The sequence below is a fragment of the Festucalex cinctus genome, chromosome 11, assembly GCF_051991245.1.
Source record: "Festucalex cinctus isolate MCC-2025b chromosome 11, RoL_Fcin_1.0, whole genome shotgun sequence".
NCBI lineage: Eukaryota > Metazoa > Chordata > Actinopteri > Syngnathiformes > Syngnathidae > Festucalex > Festucalex cinctus.
Window position 1 is genome coordinate 16,422,704 of NC_135421.1, and position 25,549 is coordinate 16,448,252.

The window sequence follows — 25,549 nt, forward strand, 5'->3', positions numbered from 1 at the left end:
AACATGCGATATGCGATATACTTGCTGAACATAGCGATATCGATATTATTGCGATATTTAACATGTACCTAAAGAAATTTCATTTTTATTACCTAATGAAAGAAAAACATTTTTCATGTGGCAAAATAAGCAACCTTAAAATAATCTTAGTTAACAAATTGTAATTATGTCTTGAAAATTTTCAATTAAAATTTTAAAATAGAACGTATATATACGTTTTTGGGAGCAAATGATTTAAAAGTATAACAACAGGCAAAAAAATGTTCTATGTGGCCCCACTCGTCCAAAAGTACTTTATATTGGTTAATATTTTGACCTGGAATAAGAATTAAGATGATGTATCAATCCGTTGGGCGGCACGGTAGATGAGTGGTTAGCACGTCCGCCTCCCAGTACTGAGGACTCGGGTTTGAGTCCAGGCTCTGGCCTTCCTGGGTGGAGTTTGCATGATCTCCCCGTGCCTGCGTGGGTCTTCTCCGGGTACTCCGGTCTCCTCCCACATTCCAAAGACATGCACCATGCATGGGAATCAACAACATGAAGCTGATCTGCAAATCTGATGGCCTTCTCCAAACAGGCCAGTCCCTCTTTGGTGCGGAAGTCCACCAAGGCCAGACGCTCAAGTTTGTCCACCAGGTTGGCTTCGACTCGAGTTGGCGGTGGCAGCTGGTTAATTGGGCGCTCCGAATTGTCCCAATGTGTGCTTGTGAGATGGTTGTTCATCTCTGTTTGCCCTGCGATTGGCTGGCAACCAGTCCAGAGTGTCCCTCGCCTACTGCCCAAAGCCAGCTGAGATAGGCTCCAGCACCCCCCGCGACCCTTGTGAGGAATAAGCAGTCAAGAAAATGGATGGATGGCTATCCATCCGTTTTTATCCGAGGGTTGACGTCAAACTGCCTTCGGGCTCGCATTGCGAACGTCACAAGACCAAACCAGAGAAGGGGTGAGCCGTGACGTGAGCAATTCTGATCTAACCCAAAACAACAGGACATGACATGTTTTGTTTTGTTTTTCCCCTTCCCCAAGCAAAGGCTCTCAAAGCAATACCGCTTACTCACCAGATTTTCTGCTTGTGATGTTTTCCAAGGTCATAAAGGACAGCAGAATTGCGATTTCAATCCATCAGCTGTTGGACTTCCAAGTTGATTACCAGGCAGCCCATGCTGACGTCTGTCACATTGAAACACAAAGCGTCAACAAGCACACTCGTAGATTCTCAAAATGTTGCCTTGACTTTCACCATTGTGTTCTCATTATTTGCGACATTGAAATGATTTGTCAGCAAAAACAACAACTTCACATCACTCCTGTTCTTCGGCAGCTTTATTGGATTTACAGTCGACCTCCACGCGGATTTCAGATTATTTTTGAAGGCCGTTCATAACACTCTGAACTCTGCAGATCGATACGCACTCCGAGTTGTTTTTCTCTTGTCCTGCCCTCTTGACCACGAGGAGATAATCGAACCTTAAGCTCGGCCCCCTGCGGAACTTTCTCCTCCCAGACAGCCATAACTTTTCTTTCACCTTCTGTCTCTAAACGCGTTATCATGGTGGAGAACATACAAACTCGAAATTCAAACTTTGGGCCTCTATAGGGTTTAATTGTGGGTGGTGACTCAGCCAGTCCAGACCTTCCAGCAAGGTTATTTCAGTGAACCAAAACTAATGAAAAAACTAAAACTAAAATTCAAAAAACAATTTTGTTAACGAAATAAAAACGAAAACGCTTTTTAAAAAACAAAAACTAACTGAAACATTTTATGAAACTATCAAACTATAATTACAGCAAAAAAAAAAAAACAGCCTTCATTTTAGTCTTTGGTAATTAATGCATCTCGCAGCAGCCAATAGAAAAGCACCTTCAGATAACGTCGCTCCCATGCTGGTTATTTTTTTTTAATATTGCGCCCAAGTAATACACACACACAAAAAAAATCATATAATATAAATATAATGTAATATAAAAACTAATACTAAAACTATAATCACAGCAAAAATGTCCTTCGTTTTAGTCTTTGGTAATTTAATGCATGAGACTTTGGGGATGATTTTTAAATGTGATTTATTTTTTATATTAACCGGAATAAGGACGTTTGAAAGTGTGTTACACAGAAGTGACGTCATCTCGCAGCAGCCAATAGAAAAGCACCTTCAGATGGTTGTTTTTTAAATATTGTGCACAAGTAATACACATTTAAAAAAAAAAAAAAACTAAAACTAATACTAAGCATTTATGAAATAACAAAAACTAAAAAAAACTAATAAAACCACGCTGAAAACTAATTAAAACTAACTAAATAAAAAAAAACTCAAAACAAAATAAAAACCTAACTAAAATGAAAAATTCCCAAACTATAATTCCAGTCATCAAAATCCACCACACTGCCCAAACTGTATGAATCGTGATTTTTTTTTTTTTTAATTCCCTGTTTCTTGTGTACACTTGAGCTCATTTGGCTACATGTTGCAGCTAAAAGGAGGCTGTCGTCGACGCGACAATATACGCAACTCGACTCCTTGGCAAACGCGTACCGTGTTATAGTCATCGAGTGAGGTCACTCGCTCTCAATCCAGACAACTGAGGCCTCATTTGCATTTAAATACGTACACCGTTGAGAGCAGCATTAAGGTGATTTGTGTCGAGTGAACGTGGCTCTGATTGCATCGCAGTCGACACAAGCGCTTATGTTTGCATGCACACATTTACTTCCTTTGCATCCCGTGCTACTTATTGCTAATATGTAGGCCTATAAATAAAATACAATATCGCAACTCAACTTTATTTATGAAGCACTTAAAAATAATGTGCCCCCCACTAGTCTAAACACAATATTCTGATTCATGTAAGAAGAACTGCACAGATTGAGCTGTCTGTTTTCATCAATCTCGACCGTCAATAGAGTGAAATTGACATCAGATATTCTGCAAATGTCACGTGACTACAACCGAAGTAGAACGAGTGAGTTGTGATCTCCAAAATGCAATGTTAATGTCAACTTGTAGACAGCAGATGGCATTAGAGGGCGAAATGGAAGGCAGCATCACAGATAAATTAGTCTGCCTAATTCTTATTAATTATTAAATGCAGCAGCCAGACTTAACTTGAGCCTATCTACTGCATAGCAGAGACGAACGAAACAACTTTACTCTTGTTCAAATACACTATGTACTATTTACCTTGCTGATCTAAATAAGTAAACGTATATTTTGACCGTTTTATTGTACTATAAATAGCTTCATTGAAAACTGTCTATAGGTGTTAATATGAGTCTCACTCAAGGTGCCACAAAATGGCCGTTGACGTCACTCCCACTTACTTTGGTGTGCTTTCCCAGTGACAAAATCATCCAATCAGGTTGAAAATATCTGAGAAAGAGGACAAACATGAGAAAATAAATGTAAAAAAAAAATACAAACGTTCATTTCTTTGGTTGTGAATCAAGGTTATTATTCATGTTATAGTCTCTGTGTTATTGATGATGTTTTCTTACATTGTGAACGCGGGTTGCTCTGCAGACAGTCAAGGAGACTCGTGGGACCAATGAGGCGAGGCCAGTCTGTGAATGAAGGGAAACAGTTTGCTTGGAAAATGTTCTACTTTGTAGCGCCATCTATCGCCCACTTCCATGTACGTCCTAGTGAAACTGCATGCATCATCCTCTCAACACAAATGCCTCATTTTGCAGCAGGACGTTGCTGCCCTCTTTTGGTCTTATACCAGAAATGCACCTTTTTCCCACAGTGACGTAATAGTGACACTATATAAATACCGGTATTGTATATCTGTGTCAAATTGAGAAAAATATACACAATATACACACAAACAATGAAAAAAAAATGTTTACAAAGTTCACAAAGTAACAACAACCATGCTATAGAATAATTTGACTAACATTCTAACACCTGTTACCATTAAATAACGTCAAAACAGCACTGTCTCAGAAAATTAGAATATTGTGAGAAAGTCCATTATTTTCTGTAATGCAATTAAATAAGCAAAAATTCCATACATTCTGGATTCATTACAAATCAACTGAAATATTGCAAGCCTTTTAATGTTTTAATATTATTTTATATATAATAAATACAATATTATTTTATATATAATAAATACAATATATATATATATATATATATATATATATATATATCCATCTCCAGAAAATGATGGGCAATAGAATTATTTGCCCGGGTATGTATTACTTAGTTTTACTTTGTAAACTACATAAATAGCCCTGTACAGATTTCTTAGTGTATGTATTTATCAGCTAATCAGGGTCAAAATGACCCCCTATTCAACGTGTACAGGACATAATAAATATGACATGTTTATTGTATGTCGCCATTAAATTAGGAAAAGAAATACATCGAGAGACGTCAATTCTCCTGTTATGTTATGCTTCTGGGGCGCATCAATCATGTCCTCGGTTCATTTTGACCCGGGGCGTATTTGATTATCCAAAAGTGTCACAAAATTATTTTTTGTTTAATTATTAAGTCCACAATTATCTCAGGAGGTTACTTTGGCTTGCAAGAGGTTAAATGTGTCAACTTGACCCGTAATGTAATAACAGATTTAAGTAACCAGTACTGAAGTGGTGCTCTACTGGTTAAGTATAGTTTGGAGTTGTATAGTCCTCTGTGACCTATTCCTCCAAAAAGCACAAGACAGGATGTGCATAATTTTCACCCTCCCAACACACATTAAAATAATCCCCAGAAGCAGCAATCTGATTTCCCCCTCAGCTTTCGGAGTGGTTGGCGTGCGGAGGTCCCTGTGGGTAAGAAAGTCTATTATCAGCTAGTGTGAAAGTCAACGAATGGGCCCCCGCTGCGGTCCCCTGACACCTTTAATATTTAATGATGAAGAAGGCTAATGCTCATTCTCCTTAGCGTGGCTCTTATGCTCATTAAATATCACGACAGCATCTTCACCTCGGATTTCATCTTCTCAAGACTTGGCCACACCCCCAAATCGAATACATACATTTTTTGTGACCCAAAAAAACAAAAACAAAAACAAAAAAAACACACACACACACACACACACACACACACCCAAATCTGCAGTAAAGACATAACAGGTGGTTTGGATAGAAGGAGGTGTTGAGTATTGAACAAATGGTAACCACATACAGTCAACACAAGCACATTCTTAAATGACCTGCCAAAGGCCTCAAACGATGTCGTCACTCTACACACAAAATTGGCTAACGTTTAGCGAATTAACAGTCGGCCAACTGAACATCCTCATTCGCTCACTTTCATGCCACTCAACAGGTCGGCCCCTCCTTTTAAAATCACACATATATTCAAGGTCACAGAGCCAACTGTGTTCAAATTTGAAGAAGGAGATTAAAAATAATACGTGCAGCTCACATGCAAAAATTTGAATTTTATGGAGCTCCTCTGGTGCCAGATTTTTTATTTATTTATTTTTTGGCTAATCTGTACCCACAGTTTATTAATCTGTACCCACAGTTTTATAATCTGTACCCACAGTTTTATAATCTGTACCCACAGTTTTCTAATCTGTACCCACAGTTTATTAATCTGTACCCACAGTTTATTAATCTGTACCCACAGTTTTATAATCTGCACCCACAGTTTTCTAATCTGTACCCACAGTTTATTAATCTGTACCCACAGTTTTCTAATCTGTACACAGTTTTCTAATCTGTACCCACAGTTTACTACAGATTGCTAAACTGTAGGTGCAAATTACTATCTGCACAGTTTAGTCAACTGTTCCCACAGTTTACTAATCTGTACCCACAGTTTTCTAATCTGTACCCACAATTTACTACAGATTGCTCAACTGTAGGTGCAGATTACTATCTGCACAGTTTAGTAATCTATACCCACAGTTTTCTAATCTGTACCCACAGTTTAGTAATTTGTACCCACAGTTTTCTAATCTGCACCAACAGTTTAGTTATCTGTAGTAAAGTGTGGGTACAGATTAGAAAACAGTGGGTACAGACTAAACTGTGGGTACAGATTAGAAAACTGTGGGTACAGATTACTAAACTGTGGGTACACATTAGTAAACTGTGGGAACATATTAGTAAACTGTGGGAACAGATTAGTCAATTGTGGGCATAGATTAGACAATTGTGGGTGCACATTGCTAAACTGTGGGTACAGCTAAATTGTGGGTATAGATAAGCAAAAAAATCAAATAAAAAAATCATACCCTTGGTCCAGAGGGGCTCCGTAGAATTCATATACTGTACATGTATCTTGAAAATATAAACAAATAATATTATTACAGAGGATAGTTTAGAAAGTAACCCTGACCATAAATGTGAGATTACTTATCAAAAGATGTGCAAAATATTCTACCAGAAATGTAATGCGCCAAGTAAGTACGTTTGCAACACAGTCACGCAACCCGAATGCTGAGAGCAGAGGAAACGCTTTTAAGTCGACAAACACTCTGAAAAAGAACCACGCAGCAATTCGTGGTCATTTTCCCCGCACATAAAGGCCACTCACAGGAGCTTAGCCGGAGCCATCAAGCCCCGGCAAAGGCCGCCTCTCTCCAATCCTAACCCTGAGAAGCGGCGCGCAGACCATCGCTCAAGTCGGGCTTGTGGCCTAAGACTCCGCTTTGAAGTCATTCAGAGGCAAGAGATTGATTGTGCAGGAGATGACGGGGCCTTGTCGTTGATGATGAGGCATTAGTCATGCTGTATTTAATGGGCTTCAGCTTTCCTCACTGCGGCCTTGGAGGGATTTTCTTTTTTTGTGGCTATCAAAGTCAGAAGCGCCTCCCAAGTCAACTCAAAACTCAGTAAGGGATGATAAAGGCCTAATCCAGACAACATTCAAACAGCAGTAGTATTTTATTTTCTCACAAGATTCTCCTATAGGTGGCGCCAAATCTATCTCTAATAATCTCATCTCAAAGTTATGAAGAGTCTTTGCTGTATGGGTGCAATTTGCTTTCTTCACACCTTCAGTTGTTTAAAGGATCTTTGTGCAGTTTGTCACGTTTTTACTCGCGCCTGCCACCTCTGGCCCAAAGTGTAACTGCAGCATTTGTGTCAGGGTCGTTCATGGCGGGCATGCGAGTCCTTGCACGATCTTAAAGTGACAGCCACAGTTGACAAACGAAGACATGACTTCAAATGAGGTAAGGGAAAAAAAAAAAAAAAACAACTCCGCTCCTCACCAGGGTTTTTATTGTTTGTAATTTTTCATTTTAGTTAGTTTTGATTTTGTTTGGAATTTTTGTTTTTTAAATTTAGTTTGTTTTAATTCGTTTGAAGGGTGGTTGTGTTAGTTTTAGTTATTTAATAAATGCTTAGTTTTAGTTTATTTTTAGTTAGTTTCAGTATTAGCTTTAAAAAATGTGCATTACTTCTGCGCAATATTAAAAAAAAAAAAAAAAACAGCATGGGAGCAACGTCATCTGAAGGCACTTTTCTATTGGCTGCTGCGAGATGGCATCACTTCTGTGTCCTTATTCCGGTTAATATGAAAATAAATCGACTTAAAATCACATTTAAAATCATCCCCAAGGGCTCATGCGTTAAATTAATTACCAAACATTAAAACGAAAGACATTTTTGCTATAATTATAGTTTTAGTTCTTAAAATGCAGTTTCAATAAGTTTTCGTTTTTTAAAAAAGCATTTTCATTTTTATTTTTAGTTTTAGTTTTTTCGTTAGTTTTAGTTAACTAGAAGAACCTTGCACCAAGGCCAGTTCAGTTAATAATAAAAACACTAAATATTTCTTAGCATTATGTACGATTTTACTATTATCTACAATTTAGGACATGCATTTATCATGAAACGGTTTCTAAAATGTCACATCAGATGATGGCTGGTCACACCACATATTTTCAAGTTACTAAGCTAACAATTAGCCACCTAAAAAGTTTGGCAGCCACACAAGTAAAAACAAAAACTTCCACGTCTTCTTGACTGTCTTGTGGATGATACAAACTCCTGTCTTTGAATGCATTTCAAAATAAAAGTCTCAAATTGGTAATTTGTAGCAGTTCTGAATTCATAGAATGAGAATAATCGGCTAAATTTATCAGTGGTCCATGTTTGTATGGTATAAACAGCACGTATCACAAAATGTGCCACAAAAGCCATGCGCGATCATGAGTCAACATCTTTCACAGTTTCTCATTTTAACATTTGTAAATGCATCATTTTGCCATCCAAATCTCTTTGTCAGTCTTTTTGCCATTTGATAGTTCAAGGTGTAAAAAAATAAATAAAAAAAATTCTCCACTTTCTTAGTCAGAAATCAGCATTTTTTTTGGGCGACACCAACCACTGATGTACTGCTCATGACAAAAAAAAAAACAAAACAAAAAAAAAAAACACAGAAAAAGCTAGAAACAAACTTTTGGGTGGTGAAACAAGAAATCGTTGTGGTGGGAGTAGGTTTGGTGCTTCTAACGTCACAGAACACAACAGCTTGAGGATCTTGAAACAAAATGGTCAAAATGCTGTAATGAGTAAGTAATGTGTGGCAATCTTTCTGCTGTGGTACCAAAAGTACAGGGATGCTGCTGAAATTCAAAGTAAATAAAAAAATTTAAAAAATCATGGCATGTGGAATTAGCAAAATACTAATGCCCTACAAATGCCCTAAAAAGCAAAGCTCAGAGCAAAATAACATGACTAACAACATCAACAATGAACCGAAACATAACAAAAGAAACCAGAGACGTAAATACAAGCAAGCTGACGGGATAACGAAGCACACCTGGACAAAATCACAAGTGGCTGGAGGGTGCCAATTGGTCGACACGAGGAGCAGGGCTAACGAGAACAGGTGGAAATGAAAACCTAATGAGGAGACTGCGTGGGGGGTAGTTCTGGAACTGAGTAACAAAATCAAAACAAATCAATCAAAACTTGTGACAAAATATGCAGAACTATGCTGTGAAAAAGACTGGCAGGACAAAATATTGTAAAATCTGCCTGTAGTTCACTTTTTTATTGTTGTAAGCGTTAAAGGACCAAAAAATAATTTCTTGTATTCACTCTATATTTTTAAAATTAATCAACTTAATCAGTTATCAGAGTTTTATTATTTCCCCTGAATGGTTTGCAAAAATCCGTCTCGATCGCAGTCCTCACAATCAATCAATATTCAATCAATATAAGAAAATATAATTATGGTTATTTACAATCAGCATGCAGCATATTTTACCGATACAAAAAAATAGCAAGAATACAAATGCTATTTCAAAATAAAATACAATAATATTTCGGTAAGAAAATATAATTATGGTTATTTACGATTAGCATACAACATATTTTACCAATACAAAAAGAAAAAACAAAACAAAAAAACAGCAGGAATACAAATGCTATTTCAGAATAAGATGCAATAAATATGTCGGTAAGAAAATATAATCATGGTTATTTACAATTAGCATACAACATATTTTACCAATACAAAAAAAAAAAAAAGACAGCAGGAAGACAAATGCTATTTCAAAATAAAATGCAATCAATATTCCGGGAAGAAAAAATAATTGTGGTTATTTACAATCAGCATGCAGCATATTTTACCAATACAAAAAATATCAAGAAGACAAACGCTATTAAAGGACATTCTATTTTATCTGGAAAAAAAAAACCTTGAGTGCCCATCCAGAAACATCACCGATAATTTATAGCCATATTTCCATAATCCTCTATTTAACACAGATATCCTTTGTGTGACCCCTTGATTGGCGCCATGCATCCACAATTGTGCATGTGTGGGTGTGTGTGTGTGTGTGTGTGTGTGTGTATTGCACGTCAGTTTAGGTGCGAAAAGCAATTGGCCGGGCTTCAAGCGTAGATGGAATTGCCGGTTATATATCTTGATGCTGGACATATTTATGCCCAGAGAGGCCGGCTTGTTCTGCCGGATCATCACGGCTACTGGCAAGTGCTCAAGACCGGCCGTCCGGGGGGGTTTGGTTGCGTCAGGGTGCTTTTGCTGTATGTGTGCGATAACGAGACTGCTGAGGAAATTATATAACAATAGATGGAGATTGTTTAAGCTAATTTTGATGCGTAATTTTCAATGAGACATTCATTGAAGACCATTAAACAGACTTATGGAGGCGGGGAAAGGGGTCTTCATGTAGAAACTTGTGACCATGAGAACAAAAAAACAACAAAACAACATAATCTATAATTGTCTTTATCACTAGTTTAAACTAGACTTTACAACGATCTGATTGTCTAGATTAGGATTGGACGGTATTTAGCATTTTACACAAAATCGGTGATCAGCTGTAATGGCGACATTTGTCCGATCGATCAAGATCAAAATAAGACATTACAAGTTAGATTTAACTCATTAACTGCCAACCCAGTTAAAATAGATTTTTGACGTCTACAGCCGTCAATGGCACTGAATGAGTTAATGTTTATCAACATTTTTTTTGGATGCATTTGAATTGATGTCAATTATACGTAAGTTTTTGCCATTTGTGCAGAATGCTTTGCAAATTGCTCGTCTGATCTGAAAAAAATGTTTCAGTAAATGAGCGGAATTGCCGGCTCATGTTTTCAATTTCCGGTTGCCGCTCCTCAACTTACAAAACATGCAAGAAGTACCGTTGCTTTCTTTCTGTGAAACCACACTAAAATGTCTCGTGACATTTGGACACCTCGGATAAATCAAGTCACCTGATAGGATAGACCAAACGAGCTGTCATGGTCACATGCAGCCGAGTTACCTGAAGCCAGGGTTAATGTGAGCGTTGAGCTATTTTATAGCATCGTCCAACAGTGACAGCATGATAGAGCTGAGCCCATAAGGACTTTTTTTTTGTCTTATGTGAGGTGCAGAGATGACACCAGGCAGCCATGCTTGTCCTGCCGCATGTGATGATGACCTCGAACTGCATGCTAGCTTCGGTTTATTGTCGTAAATTAAGACGGTTGTTGAAAAAAAAAAAAAAAAAGTTATTTTTTTATTTTTATTTTTTTAAATCAACAATTAAACATAATGAAGATGTGGACCACTAAAAGCCACGTGAATAATAGGGATGTAATGATATCCAAACATCTCGATATGATATTATCAGGATATTGTGGGGAAGTTGGCGTAACAAAAAAAGGTCACAATATTGTAAATAAATGAGTTCATACAAAAGAAAAAAAAACACACAATATTGTGCTTTTGTACATTACAGCAATGATAAATATTATAAAAAATATATATAAAAAATGTAACATATATTGAGGCACTTACTTACTAATGCAAGCTCACATTGAGTTCCTCCTCATGTACGTTCCCCTTTGTTTGGATTTTAAACATAGAAGGGCCAAAACATGCCTTGTGAAAATTAAACTTCACTAACAAACTAGCCACCAAAGGGTGCTAGAACTGCACAAATGGAAATCAACCTGACTTTTTTTTTTTTTTTTTTTTTTACAGATGTGCTACTTTTAAGTATTGTGACATGACGACGATATATCGTGGCAGTTTTAATATCGAAATATCACGATATTGCCAGTATTGGTACATGCTTAATGAATAGACCCTCCTGTTGTATTTGTTTCTCAACAATGTTCATGGGTCAATGTGACCTGCTGTAATGTTTAATCATCACAAAAATATTACATAACACAATGCAATGTTTTTAATATTAAAAAAAAGAAAAAGAAAAACGAACCTAGGTTTTTTTTTTCTAGATTTCCATCAACCCCCCTAGATTTTCCATACTGGTCAATTTGACCCGCAACATAAAAGGAGGGTTAAAAGTTGAAGCCTATGTTCACATATCTGCATACTAACTGACGAAGTTCTGCCTCCACAAGTGAAAATTCTTTTATTATCTTGATGTGGACTCGCTTTCATTTCCACACTCGCGTCCTCTCGCACAAATCAAAGCTGCTTGCTTCGTTAAGCCCCGGTCGCCATGGCAACGGAAGCTGTAATCACCAGGGGTGGGGGGGTGAACAGTGGCTGGTTTTAATGCGACAGGACCGCCCCCACAAAACAGTCCAAGTTCCGACAGGTTAAAGAAATTATTTGTGTCTAATAAGACACCTACTGTTTTAATTGTGGGGAAGGAAAACATAAAATGTCTCCGTTGAAGCGTTAATGCGCAACAAAAACACAGAGTGTGTTTTTATCTTGCTGGAAAGCCTTTCCGGTTCGCTTTCAGAACGGCCCCAAATCATTATGGGTTTCATTTCAGTGTGCGTGCGTGTGCGTGCGTCAGGGGAAACCTAATATCCCGTGGTTTGACTAAGCAGCGTTTGACATCCTCACACCTTCAGTAAAGAGACGAGTCGGCTTTGAAGTCTCAGTCTTAAAAGCCTCCTAATCCCGAAGACGGGGGGGAAACATGAACAACCTCCCAACATGCAAATGTTTCGTTTTTGTCAGCAGCGACTCACGCTAAAGCACTTTCCCACACGGCTAACATTAAATTGTGTTTGCAGATTGTCATGCTTAGAAGAATAAATCAACACGAGTTGGTGTTTTTCCTCCATGTATTGATTGGGAGATCTTACTTCCGCAACAACGTCATAAAGTATTATTGCGCAGGATGACAAGAGGGAATTAGCGCCAGGATCACGTTTCATCTGAGTGCTATGCAACAATAAGAAGGAAATGTCCTCATCTTACAAAAAAAAACACATTCAAACTTTCTATCATGAATTTGTTTGGCTGAAACTTTGTTTGAAGGCAGGGTTTGTTTGTTTGTGTTTACTTATATATATATATATATATATATATATATATATCAATACCGATTAATCCCGATATGAATTTACAAGCCGATTGTTGTGATTTTTTTTACACAAATTTAGAAAAATACCATTCAGTAAACTTGTACACTGTAAGACTTGTATGAAAAATTATTATTTATTGATCTCAAACTTCAGTTTTATAACTGTGAGCCACTGTATTGAACAAACAGGTTGTAACCTTTTTTCATATTAGAACAGCATTGAAATAAAATATTAAGGCTTAATGTTCCAGCAATATAACATTCGTCCATGCTTAACTCATTCACTGCCAATGACGGATATACACATCAATGGGAACGGAATTGACTTAACTCATTCACTGCCATTGACGGATATACACATCAATGGCAGTGAATGAGTTAAGGTGTGAAAGTTAGACGTTTTGTTGAATATTTTTTCATCAAAAATGAATGTTAAAAAAATAGATTCGGCTGCTTATTGAATCGATTCGAGAATTGCGTGCTTTAGTATCGCGATATATTGCCGAATCGATTTTTTGAACACCCCTAACATATATATATATATATATATATATATATATATATATATATATATATATATATATATATATATATATATAAATTTTGAGGGGACGGGCTGGAAATTCCCGATGGCGCCCCTGGTGTCAGCTGTCTGGTTGTCAGCACTGAAACTGATACCTGCAAGTCAGTACTTGGTACTTACTGTATTAGTATTTTTAAGCAAAAGATACTGGAAACATGTGGACTCCACAAAGTCCTCACTTAGCGAACACCACATTCCAATGTGGAGACAATTGTAGCAATTGCAAAAAAAAAAAACATCCCGGCCAGGCGGCGTAGTGGGGAGAAAACTGCAGCGCTGCACACCAGCAGGTCTCGTGCAATATCTCACTAGCTGCTCTGACACACTTTCAGCCTCTTAAATTAATAATGCGGAACGACTGGTGGCTAAAAAACTCTTTTCCTTTCCGTAGAGCAACAGAAGAGATCAAAGGAATCAGGTAGAGAAGAAAAAGGTTAGAAAACTGCGTGACAATCATTTTGGCCATCTTTGATTGTCGATTGTCGATCATTATTTTTTTGGGGTGAATCGAGTCATTCAAGCCGTGGTCCTAAATACTACAGGATTTCTTAAACACACCCCAGGGCGATGTCTCTGAAATTTTTAGTGATTAATGAATGAGGCGGCGGTGGAAGGGAGGGAGGGAGAAGGCTAATGGGATTTTAAGCTCTCCTTCGCTGACTTACACAGCAGAGGCAAGCTCCATGTGAGAGTGTTTTCTCAAGCTCCTTCAAGTACACACCACCTTTTATTACGTCGGCTTAAGCGCACTCTTGCTGACTTGGCAGCCTCGTTGGGAGCTAAAAATAAAAGGACGAGGGGGGAATAAAAATGAAAGGAAATGTTCTCATTTCAGTTATTCATGACATGTCTTTGGCCAATGAGATGAGAAGATGATAACTCATTCAAGTCCATTTTTATTTTCATTTGCTATTCTCTTCCTTGGATAATGGGTGGGGTTCACCCTGGAACGATCGCCAGCCCACTGCATATTAGGGATGTAACGATATCCAAACATCACGATACGATATTATCACGATATGAAGGTCATGATACGATAATTATCACAATATTGTGGGGGGAATGGTGATATTTAAAAAAGATCACAATATTGGAAAATAAACAGAACTCATACTAAAAAAGCACAATATTGCGCTTTTGCACATAACAGCAATGCATATAAACCACCTACACTCTCTAATAACAATATTGAGGCACTTACTTGCTAATGCAAGCACACATTGATCTCTTCACAAGCAAATTAGGTTCCCCTTCATCTGACAATTAGCATAGATTTTAAACATAGAAGGCCAAAACATCCCTAATGAAAATTCAATTGCACTAATAAACTAGTCACTAGAGGGTGCTAGAACTGCATAAATGAAAATCAACCTGACTTTTTTTTTTTTTACAGATGTCTTAAATATTGTGAACATGACGATGACGATATTGTGGCAGTTTTAATATCACGATACTGCCCTTATCGTTACATCCCTACTGCATATAGACCCTTCCAGTGTGACATCACGTTGAAGTGTGCCCCTTGCGGTGGAGGGTGGGGCGTCAGTGCGAGTGAATTAGAAAACAATCAGTGTGACCTAGAAAATAGTTCAAATAGTTGATAAATCAGCAACCAATGCTATGGTGAACTTGCGTGCGGCCTACAGATGCTCTAATGGCCCAAAGAGAGATGAGATCATTCTTTCGGCAGCCGACAGTTATTCTAAACCAGGCGGAAGACAGTGAGGAGTGAAAGACGGGCACGGTGGCTAGCGCCAAACTAGGACGCAACTGCTTTGCACCCACAAAAAATATGAGGATATGCTCAGATCATTTTATATCAGGTAGTTTTTCTCTATTTCATATACAGTGGGTCATAACATTAAACCTCTGATTGTAAATTCCAAGCAGATGTGATAAATGGGCCATATTATCTTTAATGAAACAATAATTCATACTTTAGTTTTCCTTTAAAATATAATAATAAAAATGAAAAAAAATATATTTCACATCATTGAACAAGGTTGAGAATAACTGATAGAAGAGCTTATTCTTTTCATGTATTAGATTTTTTTCAGCACTTTCAAAGTAATAACAGAAGGCATAAGCAACAACAAATGAAAGACGGTATGTGTGGCGTGTCAATTAGGAAATGCAATTAAGTGCCAACTGGTGTACATATATTCATTTTATTCTCCAAGGTTAATTGAATGCCTTGCCGTTTTTATGTACAGATCCATTTATTGTTTACCACCATCACACATGCACGCAAGTACGTTATAAGTTAAAGGTTAATGTTTTGCCATTGAGATTATTTACTGTTTTGTCCCAGTGCTGAATAAATCATTTCCTTCAGAACACATCACGATCCACTTGATGTTTGTGCTGTTTAAAGTTGCACCAATGCGTTAGCCTGGAAACCAAATGTTTGTAAAATGAGTGTAGGCCTACCTTACTATGACCGATCTCGACATTTTAAAAGGATAGATTAGCCAAACCAAATTTTCAAAATAAAATGTTTGTTTGTTTTATTTTTATTTTATTTTTTTTAATTTAATGTATTTTTTGTTTGTTTTTTGTTTTGTTGTTGTTGCTGTTTAGAGTAATGGGGAAAAACTGAAAGTGCAAACAAAAATGACGTGATCCTTGTCATTTTTGCAACTTTCCAATAAAAATAAAATAAAAAAAAAATAAATAAAATACAATGGAGAATATTTGCACACTTAAATGTGGCAACAATTTGACGATAGTGAGGTTTGGTGATGGACAAAGAAAGAAAGTAGCAGTTGCAGGTGGGCGGCATTTGCTGGCTTTGTTGCTTTCCTTCTCAGGGGCCCTGCTGGGGCCAATCTGTTGGGTCAGGCGCCGCTCGGCGGTGGATGCCACAACCTCGCCAGCACGCTGAGAGGACTCCCAAACAAGCGGCATGCGCGGACAAAAAGGACAGCTTGCGCTGCTCTCCAAACGATCTGAGCTGTAATATGTCCTAACGACTGCTCTCATCTACAACAACATGGATCACACATCTTTCACTGTGCTGTGAGAAATGATCCAAGCTCACTTAATACATCTGAAAATGATTATTTACTGCAATGAAGAGTTTTTTTTCTATGCCAGCGACGTATACTGCACAATTATATGTACTTCCACTAGATGGCAGAGGGTCCAATTTAACCAACCTCTTTCAAAACCTTTTTTGGTTAAATAACTCCAAAAGTCGATTCATTTTTCGACCCAATCAATTTGGATTATTCCATTTTCCCCCAAATTTGGGTCAAATGAGTAACCCACAAAGCAGCCCCCAAATTGGGTCAGTTCATTTTTTGACCCACTTCAATTGGGTTATTCAATGAACCGAAAAACTTCAGTAAATAACCCACAAAACAACTCCCCCAAATTGGTTTGTTTTGTGGGTCATTAATTTAATTTGACCCAACATTTTGAGTTAAATTTTAGGTTAAACACTACAAGTCGCTTCATTTTTGACACAGTTAAATTGTGTTATTCGGTTTACACCAAAAGTTGGGTAAAATGAATAACCCACAAAACAAACCCCCCAAAAATTGGGTCGGTTCATTTTTGACCCAATCAATTTGGGTTATTCCATTTTCTCAAAAAAATTGGGTTAAATGAGTAAGCCACAAAACAGCCACAAAATTGGGTCAGTTCATTTTTGACCCAATTCAATTGGGTTATTCAATGAACCCAAAAAGTTGGGTCAAATGAATAACTCACAAAACCATGTCCCCGAAATTGGTTTGTTTTGTGGGTTATTAATTTAATTTGACCCAACCTTTTGAGTTAAATAACACTTCAAGTTGCTTGATTTATGACCGAGTTAAATTGTGTTATTCATTTTACCCCAAAAGTTGGGTTAAATAAATAACCCACAAAACAAACCCCCAAAAAATTGGGTCAGTTCATTTTTGACCCAATTCAATTGGGTTATTCAATGAACCGAAAAAGTTGAATCAAATAAATAACCCACAAAACAGCCCAAAAAAACTGAGTTGGTTCATTTTTGACCCAATTCAATTGGGCTATTCAATAACCTAAAAAACCTGGGTCAAATGAATAACCCACAAAACAACTTTTTGAGTTAAAGTGTTCTTGGCTACCGATTAGTAGTACACACATCTGAAATAACAAAATTTGCTCAAATGAAATGTAATATTGCACACACGTTGCACTGTTCAAACTGCTGGTACAAAAGCAACCCAATTTGGGTGAAAAATTTGACCGACTCGCAAAAAAAAAAAAAAAAAAAATGCAACTCTCTCTGTTAAAAACAAAAAATTGAGCCAAGTTAGAGGGTCAATTCAACTTTTGACCCAGCAGTTTTAAGTGTGTTGTTAATTTTCTAACTCGACTAAGTCGGCAACACAAAAACTGGTTGACACAAAAATGTGTTTGTCTCGAAACAGGAGAGAGGCAACACAAATACCAGAGAAATCAATATATAATCAAATGTCCTACAAGATCACAATGCCCCTGTGACTATTTTATTTATTTATGTATTTATTTATGTATTTATTTATTTTTTAACAGGCCCACGGTCTACTCATGTGGTCCTTGGGGGCTACCTGGTGCTCACAGGTGACCCCTGGAACAAACTTTGTTTTTGGAGTATCTGTCTTTGCTTGAAAAAGAACTAAACATGCAGGAAAGTAAATGGTAAAGTAATGGACTGTGTTTTCCCCAGTCCCGAGGACACGTTTGTATCAGACAAGCACGACTAACGCGTTGCACACCCTGTAGACTCGGACAACAACCAACAACAACTCTCTGGCTACTGTTCTCCAAGTCCATAAAAGAACTTGAAAGCAAGGCTGGCTGGATTAGGTCTAAATAAAGCCCCCGGACCGGACGGCACAGTATGAATCACTGTGTCACTGATCCCGCCCGTCTTTGCTTTCGCAGACAACAACAGGTTCGCCTTGCGCGAGCTGTCAACTGGAGCTCGCCACCGCCGCCGCGCTCTTTTCGATGCGGAATGAAGGAAGAAAGCCGGAGGAATTGCGAGGAAGAGGGGATGACGCTCATCACTCGAGTGCCGTGGCTTAGCCTAAGAGGCTTGAATAATCAGAATGTTAAGCTGTCAGGGTGTGCGCACGCACTCACCTACCGCGCGCTTACAAACTCCTGGCTGCTTTTTAATCAAGCAAAAAAAAAAAACGCTGAGAGGCAGTGGCGAGTGCCAAGAGCGCAGATTTTCAATACTTTTCCTGACATCACCAGACATGATTTCACTGTAAGCAGATAACACACACACACACACACACACACACACACACACGTCATTCCCAGTTTGGTTACAAGTGAATCATCACTTTTTGGTTCAGAGATTTTTTTTTTGGTGACTCAGATGAACAATTTGTATGATTAACAATATGTCTGTCTATTTCCAAAATGAAATACCGGGACACTACAATTTCAATACATTATCACCAGAAACTATGTACAACAAATTTAATTAGTTGTTAAGTAGTTGTGTTATTACTTAAGCTAATGCTGAATGCTACCTTGGTTGACATTTCAACAGCTTTAAAAAAGTTAATAGTCAATCTGGTGACAAGACGTTGCGTTATTACTTAAGCTAATGCTAAATGCTACCTTGGTTAACATTTCAACAGCTTTAAAAAAGTTAATAGACTCACGAGTCAATCTGGTGACAAGACGTTGCGTTATTACTTAAGCTAATGCTAAATGCTACCTTGGTTGACATTTCAACAGCTTTAAAAAAGTTAATAGACTCACGAGTCAATCTGGTGACAAGACGTTGCGTTATTACTTAAGCTAATGCTAAATGCTACCTTGGTTAACATTTCAACAGCTGTAAAAAATAATAGACTCACAATTATCCAACCTCTTTTTCATGGCCCTGAAGGGTGCGTCATTTACCTTGCGCCAAATTTCCCACATTGTAACATTGGAAATATGTCACCAGAACCACAGCATTAGGTTATTAGCACTACATTTCCCATGATTCTTAGACACAGAAGCAGAAAGCAGTTCTAGTGCTTCAAGTGTGTACGGTAACGCCCCCTTGAACTCGGAAATTCCACGTGCGAAGTCGGAAAAAAAGAAGGACCCCGACTTCACCAACGGACTAGTGACATCGCTCTACAATGGCGATCCCTTCAGAAACACATACCGTAAATGGTAAAACACAATTTACTCAAGTATAATAGCTTTCTTCATTCATAAATATTCGACATAACTTCACGTAACACAACGTACGTGAAAGTATGCCGCTATCTCCTGGCATGAAATTATACGGTGAACTACTGAACGGCATGGAACGCTTATGAGATAAGATAAAAACAATAAATGAAGTAAAATTACTAGAATGTAAGTTTTCTAGAAGTCAAAAATTTGTTTTAAGAACCAAAATAACAAAAAAATAATTTACCACTCTCCGCCATTTTGGTTGTTTACTTTCGCCTCGAACGCTTTCAGGTTGGAACTGAGAAAAACCGCTTCGGATATATCCGACCATCCTCGAATGCAGCATAGTTCTGGTATAACGGAAACACACTTGCTAGTGATTATACGCAGATGAGGATGAGAATGCAAACGTGAATGTGAAAGTAAATAGGAAGGAGTTTAACAGTTCACTTCCTTTTTAATTGGGTTTATTGTATTAATCGCTATGACAACCGTGTCATTGACATACTCATGACCCAAACAATTGGCTTACTGACTGGACTAAGAAAAGAACAACAACAAATGCGACACTGGGTCGGGACAAAACAATTAGCGCTGGTGAAATCCAACAGGACTCGGGACGCAAGACTCAAAACCAGGACTGAATTCATGATTTGGATACAAAGAAGAGCTCAAGCTACATTTAGAAAGGCGCACACAATACAAACTGATGAACATATATGCTAGACTGGCGTCATCCATGATCTAATATTCTGCCACAGAACACGCACGTGTGCAGCCGTTTGATCTTTAACGGCACGCTTAACCTGCTGCAACCAACAATAACATTTACTTGTCACTTTACCGCTGGAGTTTTTCCACGCGCCAGTGTGTATTAACAAGTACAAAAATAGCTCTCACACGGGGGTCAACGGGCTGCCCTATTTATGACCACACTTAACCAGCCACAAGCAGCAAGGAAGCGTCAACCTCACACAGACGTTTCCAACACTTCTTTATCCTCTTTGACTCTCGAGTGATTTGATAGTCTTGAGACTGCACAGGCTCAAACATCCTTTGCCAGACATAGTACTACTGTATCCGGACAGTTTTCTCTTTACTCTAGTCACCTTCTAATGAAAGTAGTACAAACATTTCACCTAACAAATCAAAATCTGTTTACCGAGGTCAACTTTCATTTCACACGCCGACAACAAACGTGATCAGTTTTCATTAATTGTGTTCCAGTCGGTACATCTGTGGCGGAAATTGAGGGGACGGCGTAAAACCGTCTCGACATGGCGAGCCACGCTGATTGTCTGTGCGAACACAAGCGCACACACGGGCGTAACGCAGTAAATTTGCAGGGCACCAAAGTGCACAAGCAAGAGGGCGCAAATGTATCAACAAAAGGATCATAAATATCTCATTCTGGAGGAGATTTTGGGTACATTCTTAAAAGCTTATTCGGGAAGAGCTGGTATGAGGAAAGTGCATTAAAAAAAAGAAATGTCGGATAGCAGCTGCTGATTATGGTTAGAGTTGCAGGCTGCGAGGAAAATTATAATGTTAAAGAAATCAAAGTTCCTATGGGCAATTTAGAGGCCTCAGTTAACCTAACAGGACTTTTGTCAAAAGAAGCAGGACACATCCTGGAATCGGCCTGCTTGCCCAAACCCAGAACGGCGAACCTCAGAACATGAACTAACCACTTGCATACTGCGGTGTCAAGAACTGTTCCAAATTGAGACACAAATACTATTTTGCTCTGTTAAGTTGGAATTTAACACAAGTCACCAATGGAGTCTTGTAGATCTTGAGATTTATCTGGGTCTCAGACTTTTTCAGGGTCTTGTCTCCGAATCTAGAGCATTTGTGATCTTGTCTTAGTCTCGAACAGGGTTGACTCAGGCTATATTTGTGATCAAGACCGGTTGAGACCAGCCCAGTACGACTGTGATCAGTGAGAAACACAGAATGCAGGTGCTACGCCACATTCCCGGTATTGCCTGGCGTGCCATGCCCCCTACATTTAAAATGTGTTTCCTTGTGCCATTTCAAAAACAACAGCAGAATTGAATTTTCTTACAAATGTAGTTAGTTGCGAAGATACCAGTCATTTTGTTTTTGTTTTTACCTACAAGTCTACGTCTTTTCTTTGTCTTGACATCCAAAAGTCTTGGTCTTGTCTCAGTCTCAAGTCTTGACCTCCAAAAGTTTTGGTCTTGTCTCAGTCTCGACCTCCAAAAATTTTGGTCTTATCTCAGTCTCAACCTCCAAAAGTCTTGGTCTTGTCTCAGTATAGACCTCCAAAAGTCTTGGTCTTGTCCCGGTCTTGACCTCCAAAAGTCTTGGTCTTGTCCCGGTCTTGACCTCCAAAAGTCTTGGTCTTTTCTCAGCCTCAAATCTCGATCTCCAAAAGTCTTGGTCTTGTCTAAGTCTCAAGTCTCGACCTCCAAAAGTCTTGTCTAAGTCTCAAGTCTCGACCTCCAAAAGTCTTGGTCTTGTCTCAGTTTCAAATCTCGACTTCCAAAAGTCTTGGTCTTGTCACAGTCTCAAGTCTCAACCTCCCAAAGTCTTGGTCTTGTCTCGGTCTTGACCTCCAAAAGTCGTGGTTTTGTCTCAGTCTCGATACTCTCTTGGTCTCGGATGGTGTGGTCTGGATTTCCGCACTGTACCAATGAGATTGGATGCAGCTTCTGTCTCTTGACAGAAATATTCCCAAGGGATATTTCCACAGATGCTGTTTTTGTCCGAAAATTGGGAGGTGGGGGGAGATGTCTACTTTGCTACTACAAAAAAAACAAAAACAAAAAACCTTCCCCCAAGTTGTTGACATGTGGTGAGGTCCAAATGTTAGCTAGAATGACGTTTAAACTCTGTGCAGGAAGGCGGTATTGATGTCTCAACCACTTTAGCAGAATCTCTCTCGCCAACACACATACACACACTGCACTCCACTCCACATTTCCTGGTAAAGTACAGGATGTGCGGATGGAGGACTAAGCAGTTTTCCCCTCTGCTATTGCCAGGAATGCTTTATGGGCCGTGCTGAGTTCCCCTTCCCCGTGATTCAATCAAGCAGGTCAATGTCTTGTAAAGTCATTAGACTTGCTGCAATGTCATGCCTTCTCCAGTCAGTGGACGCTCTTCTGTCCCGAGTCTGGCATTTGGGAAGGATGTGACCTGTGGTTAGGGGGGCGGGTGAAGCATGTGGGGGGGTCTGGCCTGTCAACATCTATAAATAGCCTTCAGCAACTACCTCTGAAGCATAACAAATCAATTAGAGGTGCTTTTTCTCGTGTTTCTTTGTCCACCTGCGTTCCAGGATTGGTATCAAAGATTTGTAAACTGCTTTGCCCTCCGGGGGGCGTCCAGATTGCTTGACAAGGAGGAGGTAAGATGAAAAGTAGAGATAGGGAGTGACGAAAGAAGGCTTTCATGATTATAACTCGGTTCCTGTTTTGGAAGGTAACACCGGTGCTGGAGGCGGAACTTGAAACATGCACGGAGGAACCAAGCGGAGGCCACACAGCAAAGATTCAGCCAGTTGTTGAGATTGAGTGATTTAAAAAGAGTTTTAGAAAGGAAAAAACTTAGGATCTTACCTTGTGTAAAAGTGGCAGTTTGTGGGACAGAAGTGAGGAGAGTCAAAGGGTCCTGGGGCGGTCTGGGTGGTGGGAGGAGGAGGAAGGGGAAGGGGTTGCTGGTCCTGCCTTGAAGCGGGTCCAAGCGAGGGGTTAGAAGGATGGAGTGACAAGGAGCAGGGAGATGGAGGGGGAGAAGAAGAAGTGCTAGTTGCTTCTCTTTCCCTTTTCTCCCTCGCTCTTGCTCTTTAAATCGCCACGCTCGGAGTCGCTCACATCACAGGCACCGAAAAGATTCTTTACATTTACACACGCTGCCACAGGGGGAGGATGGGTGCGAGCTCCCCCTCCCGCTCGCCTCCAGGCAGCCAATGGGAGCGGGCAGAGAGGTGTCCCGCGCAGCCAATGGGAGCGGGCGCAGCCGGCGCCTTGCCCCTGCCTGGCCAGTAAAGTGCAATCGCTCATATGCAGTTGGAAGAATGGGAAATAAGGACGGGGTCAGGAACTGTTCCCTTTCTGAAGGGCAGTGCAAGCATTGAAAACCATAGACAATCATTTGGAATGGCGGTTCTCAAACTGGAACTACAGCTCGTGGTTATCACAATTTGCAATAAATGAATGCTGTATTATGGTTTTATTTTGTTGTTGTTTTGAGTGCAAACAAAGACAATAAACCAACTACTTCTTAGCTTTGTACGGATGTGTGAAACTTCCAATGTGGAATCAACATTTTTTTTCGAATACATTTACACGTATTTAAATCTGTTCAAAGAAACGTATTTGCAAGTACATTTGAAACTTTACTTTCAAATACATTTAAATTTAGACCCATAGTTGCAAATACATACGAACGTACATACGAACGTACTTGTAGGCAAAATGCTAAAAATTTAACATTTTTTTTCCCATCAAGGCACGGTGTATCAACTTGTGCATGCACAAATAAAAAATAAATAATGTCATAAATAAAGCAATTTTTAGGCCTATATATTATATCAAACGTTTGGAAATTAAATTAAGTAAATAATGTTTTTTGATAAATTTTATAATTTATTATTATGTATGCAGTGCAGGATTTCCGTTTGGCATTTGTTTTTCATTTGTGGGTTTTTTTTTTGATAATTTTTCTTAGCATTTATTTATCCTACAAGTACATTGAAACGTACTTGCAAATACATTTTAACATACTTGTCAGCCAAAAAATATTTACTCCACACTAATTGTCAGTTCCGTGGTTCCAGTTTTTGTTTTGTTTTGTTTTTTGTTTTTGTTTTTTGTGAAAAAACATTCTACTATCTACTGCTATACATGCTCTATTTATACCAGACATATGCATGTAAATTTGTCCGACTTATATTGACCATTTGCACCATCGTAGTTGATGTGATGAGACGAGATTCACAGCCTAATATTGATATTCGACTCAGAAGATATGCTGATCTCAAATACAAAACGATACAACACTGCCATCTATAGCAATGGAATTGAATAAAATTTGTCATTGCACATACTCGTGTATAGAGCAACAAAATTCATTTAACAGTTATAACTTGTCCAAGAGACATAAAAAATTAATAATAATCGCCAACAGAGGGAGACAGAACGGAGAAGCCTACTGGGTCACCAAAACGGCGCCCTGAATTTCTGAGATGAAAATCAAAAACCGAAGAAGGATCTATTAGTCATTCCAGTGGTTTATAACCCGTAATTTGGACGTAACGTATAAAGTTTCGACATCAGTCGTAAGCGGTTGGATTATATTTGACAAATATACACGTCCACTTTGATAAAAGCATAATACTGTACTAATTAGGATGATGCAGATGGTTGAATTTTTTTTCTGGCCTCGACGCTCCAACAAGACATCAAGAAGGTGGCAGAGTGATGTTTTGGGTTAAAATAATGGGGAGTGAGATGGGAGGCCACTTTTTAAGGCGCCTGAAAGTGTCAAAATGACCTCAATTTGAAACACAGTGCATGATCATAGCAAGGCTTCATAACATATGTAGGCAAAAAAAAAAAAAAAAAAAAAAAAAAAAAAAAGGCCTCCTTTCGACAAATTATCCATTCACACGTCTCTTAACCATGCTGAGAATTTTTTTTCATGTCACTGTAGTGTGCGTGTCAACCCAGGAGCCGTTTTACTTGGAGCCGTATTATTTGACTCCTCCCTCGTTGGATCAATGGCAATGGTAAGAGCTCAGCTTGATGAAGGCCCGATGGTGAACCGTCAGTTGAGGAACAAATCGCACATCAGCACTCAAGTCCCCTCTGTCTCGTGCAAGTAAAGAAATGGGATTTCATTTATATATATATATATATATATATATATATATATATATATATATATATATATAGAGCTGGGAATCTTTGACTGTCTCACGATTAGATTCGATTACAATCTTTGGGTCTGCGATTCGATTCAGAATCGATTTTCGATTCTCGAATCAAACGATTTTCGATTCAAAATTATTTGATTGACAAATGATTTCTGCTTCAATTTACAGATATGCACAATATTGTCATGATC

General features: G+C 38.6%; 1 protein-coding gene across 5 annotated transcripts in view; it reads right to left on the bottom strand.

Moving 5' to 3' along the window:
* The window catches only part of pcbp3 (poly(rC) binding protein 3), a 48,032-nt gene extending 24,725 nt beyond the window's left edge, over positions 1-23,307 (bottom strand). For all 5 annotated transcript variants that reach the window (XM_077537028.1, XM_077537027.1, XM_077537024.1 and 2 more), the window contains exons 1-4: positions 23,041-23,307; positions 3,494-3,559; positions 3,320-3,368; positions 1,059-1,170 (exon numbers count right to left, since the gene is read on the bottom strand). The gene's annotated coding sequence lies outside the window, so the exon portion shown is untranslated. The remainder of the gene's footprint in view (positions 1-1,058; positions 1,171-3,319; positions 3,369-3,493; positions 3,560-23,040) is intronic.
* Between the last annotated feature and the right edge of the window lie 2,242 nt (positions 23,308-25,549).